Raw genomic sequence first — 5,099 nt, 5'->3', positions numbered from 1 at the left:
TTAATCCCTTTGATACCACAATGTAGTTCATTGTATGTATTTGTCCTAATAGCTCCCCATGGGGTAATATTGTTCCTTGATGGCATCTCAGAAAGAATTCTAAGTGGGTGTGGCTGAAAACAATGAGGGTTATCTCTCATCCTTATGTTCACAGTAGGTTTCCCATTAGTCCTTGACATGGGGCAACTTTGAGGAGTGCAAAAGTAATCTATTCACTATTGGAAAAATCATGAACCGAAAAATATCCTTCCAATAGATTTAACCATCTATCTACGACATCTGCATCTATCTAGCCTTCAAATATGGGAATGTCAAAGTTGACTTGTATCTTGAAGGGAGTGGCACCTCCATAATGTTTTCTAGATGAATATGTGTCGCATGTTGGCATCTGCCAAAGGATCTGGGAAAAGTTATCCATCATCACATTTCTCTGTCGCTTGAGGGATTCTTCAAGCAATATTTTGAAAGGATATCCTACTCCCTCACATTTCTTTTCCTCTGCCATGGGAGGCTGTCAGGGTTTGTGAGGCTGGTCATGCAAAGGTTCAACCAATTTGAGCCCTAACTCCTTATACCCTGACCTCGTTGGGGACATGCAAAGAAAAACATAAAAAGAGCAGACCGCTCTGATACCACTGATCCAGACTTATTCAAAAGCACAATACAATGCATATATAAACATAAAAACAAATATGCAGTAGAAATAAATCTTCATTTCATTACTATCAAAGAACTGAAAAGTGCTTACATCCAGAATGGAAATAAACTAGCTTGGACGATGGTAGCTTGTCTTTGAGAAGAGATGTGGCGGCTACGTGCCTATGAACTGTGTTAAAATGAGGCTCAAGGGCCTTTTTATTATTTAACAACAAAGGGAAACCCTAAACAACCAAAACCCTAACCATAGGAGATGGAACGCCAAGAGTTTTGGGCCTCGTTGGGGTTAGTTGGGTAACCCACTTGATCATATGATCTTTGTTTCTGTGTATGATACCTAGTTAGAAAGGTCACTCTGAGTACTACAGGATTTTTGGTAGGCACCTACCTATGGCTATGGGCCTATTGCAGACCTAAAAAAAAAATGCCGTTTAGGGGGTCAAAATAGCTCCGAAAGTTTAGGACCCGAAAAACTCCTAAAAGTAGTAAATGTTGCTATAAACAAGGAAACTGATGAAACCAACTAGCGGTCTAGGTGGAATAAGTAGGTGGACACCAATATCCACCTGGATCATAGATTCAACACAATGATCACACAAGCCATAACATTTTCCATAAAAAATGAAACCATAATCATTACAAACAAAAAAACTATGTCATTGGGATTTGTCACTTCCCACGATCAGATCAGAATAGATTTTCATTGAATATTTTGATGTCCATTACCTTCAATTGAAGGTATTATTTATAGTTAAGGTTTTGGCTTGGAGCTCAAAGGAGTTGACACCCCATTGCGAATTTGTCGAATTTTATAAAATGTTTTATGGTTAGGCAACCTGATCATATGACCAAAACCAACTCTTCCATTGTGACCATGTCCTATTGGTTCATAGACTTGGCCTAATCCACCCATGTGATGACCACATGTGACCTTGTCCCGGGGGTCACTAGGCATTTGCTTGATTATGTCTTCATGACATCTTTGAGCCATGTGGTAGCCTGTGAGGGGTTCCATGTGTCATCTTGTTTTAGCATTTTCACCAGTCATAACATTCCAAACACTATTTCCACATGGTGGCCTCTAGTTATGCCACATGTCATGCCACGCTATCATTGCTACCACATCACACCCTATGGTTGATTACTAGGTGTCTGGGTTGTGTTCTTATGTCATCATATCTGGCCAATGAGACTGTGCCCAGTCTCATAGAGGGATTGACACACATGTTCCATACATGGTGTAATCCTATTGGGTCATCAATAGGTTTTAAGTTTCATGCAACTTTTCCCACATTCATCATCCATTTTAGTCATGTTGATCCTAATTCATCTAATTAGAGAGAAGGTGCACTTTATTTAACTTGGTTTAAAATCATGCAAGTTTCACAAAGCAGCATCGTTGACCTGGTAAATGAATTATAGTTACACCTGAATGTGCACTAACACTTTAATACTTTGTGTTTTGTCCTATAGTTTGACCCTTCAACTTGCCCCTTCAACTAATTTTTATTTTAAAACGACCTTAACTTCCCATTAAGGAGGAGTATTTTAAAGAAGGATAATTTTTAGAAGTGTATCGATGAGCTCTACGAAATCATGCAATTTATAGAATCATTTGGACAATATAAATACATCAAAATATCAAATAACTTTAAGTACCTTCAAATTCACTTGATGAGAACTTATAAGAGACATACTTGTCATGTTGCTTCATAGAGAGACTTGTTTCTTTCTTGGGAATCATGAATGATATTGTTGTTGTCTCATACATCCCCTTTGCCAACAATGAAATCTTGTTTTCGTTAATGACAACACTATGTGCAACACTTACTTTTGGTATTTTTATCATAATGCTTATCCCAAGAATAAAAAAAAACTATGCATAGAATTTGGCAAAACTAGTCTCGCTACCAAGGGCTATAGGACAAGTTCACATACAAACTTTTTGAAATTGTATTCAAGGAGGAGTTGTTGAATATATTCCTCCTTACTTTGACATAAATCACAATGGGAGGGACCACATATTTCGTGTTTCTTTAAGTTTTATGATGTTAGGATTTTATGATGGGCCAAGGATCAACAAAATATATTGATCTTGGGAATACCATATAAATGCCACAAATTTGACCAGAGATGATATTTAGAAGAAGTTCCTTGAGGGAACAATATCCATGTGTATCCCTCTTAAACATAATATTCATTCGTCTTCCAACCCTAGGAATCTTACTCATCCAAGAGACACTCAGATTGGATGTCATCTAATGGAAATCCCAACCTACCCATCTATCATCCCCTAACCAAACATAAATATCCACAAGAGAATATTTACCATGGTTACCAATCCATTCATACAGAGGTAGAAGAAAGGTATTTTGTCCCAAAGGGGTGCATCCCATTATTCTACAAGTTGAGATCCTATAAAGTTAAGTGCTTTTCCCATATTGAAAAGAAAGGTATATGATGCATAAGTACAGATGAAGATCTACACACTAAAGAATATACACACACAAGCTCTTCATAAAAATATTATGACAAATGTGATAATTAACAAGAATTATTTTTTTGATAAATGTAAAGTCGATCTTTTTCGAAAAAAATTATACAAGGATTTACACCTCTTATCTTATAAGGATAACATCCAAAACATTTATCATAAATTTACTACAACCCTCTCCACTAACAAGTTCTCTATCGAGGTTTCATGTAAGAATAATAATAGAACAACCAACCCTTGGTATGATAATGATTGCAAAATATCTAGAAAAACAAGTTGAGATGCTCTAAATGAATCTTTAATTGTTGATAAGATAAATAAGCAAAAACAAATAGTCAAAGGAAGAAAAGGAATTGTAAAGATAGAAAGAAAGAGCAGTTGTTGCACCTATATTAATCGAATCCTTGGAAAATTTGGAGGAAAATTCTAATTTGTAAAACTAAAAAATATAATCTAATTCCCGTAAAGAATTGGAATTCCTACTTTAAAAATATTTATGAATTCCCTAACGCCATGGACACCATTTTGAATTCCCCTATAGAGGATGAAATCATTTCTCTCGAAGACATTGAGTCTAGGGTTAGGCGTCTCACAAGTGGGAAAGCTAAGGACATTGAAGGCTACCAAGATGAAAATTTTAAAATAGGAAGTTCGGTCCTTATTCCTCACATTCGCAATCTCTTCAATTTAGAAATGAAGCATGGCTTCTCGAAACTTTGGACATGGAACCTCATTGTACATATATTTAAAAGTGGGGATGAAAACATTCCCTTTAATTATAGGACCATTGTTATTATCCACATTTTAGCCAAGCCATATGGAATTATTCTGGAAAATAATATTAATATGGTTAGAAAACCATGATAAAAGAGATAAAGTTCAAGCTAGGTTTAGTAGAAATCATTCAATTTTGGACCACCTTATTACTCTCAAGATCATTGTGGAGGAATGTCGCAATAATAAAATTGATCTCTTATATTGTTTTGTTGACTTAGAAAAAGCTTTTGACATTGTTCCCCAGAAAAACTCTTAGAAGAGGCTAGAAGAGATAGTGGTCCCTCTCAAGTTGGGGGTTCTTGTGACAAGGTTGTATGAGAATGTTATTTTCAAATTTAGGACCAACGAAGGGTGGCCAGAAAAAATTAACTGCAATATTGAAGTCAGACAAGGGTATTCATTGTCCCCTACCCTTTTTGGCATATACATTGATAAGCTAGAAGAGTGTGTTTGAATGATGCAAGTTGTGTTGACCCCACACTTACTAGTATAGTCATAATTATTCTCCATTATGTTCACAATATTGTTCTTTTGGCAATGAGTCATTACAACCTCAACAAACAACAAAGAATCCTCTAAGATAAATGTTCCAAGATGGGTATGATTATTACATGATTATTAATACCAACAAAACACGAGTCATGATAATTAAATCTAGAATGATCACAACAATAACTTGAGGAAGTTCATTCATATAAATATCTTGGAATCAATATCCATCACAAGGTCAACTAGAACTATAGCATTGAGAAAAGGATAACTGGAGTATGGAAAGCTTATTATGGGCTTCAAAGCAATTGTAAGTCAATAGATATTCAGATATGAGAATTAAAAAAAAAAAAACGTTTTGAGACTCGCCATTGCTATTATTTGACATGGATGTGAGGTTTGGGGTTGCAATATCTCCAGAGAGTCATGGAGGAAGATAGAACAAATCCAAAAGCAATTTATAACCTACAATCTCAAGATTATAGGAAATACACCATATTATATCCTTGTCAATGAAGCAAGCCTTTCCCCACTTTGACAACATGGCTATGACTAGGTATCGTATGTATAACAAGAAGTTAAACAACATGGAAGATAAGAGATTTTTTAAAATTGCTTCTAACTCTTGCCAAAACCACCACATTGTGCTCATGTGGGGATGACATAAAGACGTTGAACCTTC

The sequence above is a fragment of the Pinus tabuliformis genome, chromosome J, assembly GCF_031772625.1.
Source record: "Pinus tabuliformis cultivar Carrire ecotype Pingquan chromosome J, CPIR1, whole genome shotgun sequence".
Lineage (NCBI taxonomy): Eukaryota > Viridiplantae > Streptophyta > Pinopsida > Pinales > Pinaceae > Pinus > Pinus tabuliformis.
The sequence above is the reverse complement of the archived record's forward strand: the minus strand, read 5'-3'. Positions refer to the sequence as shown.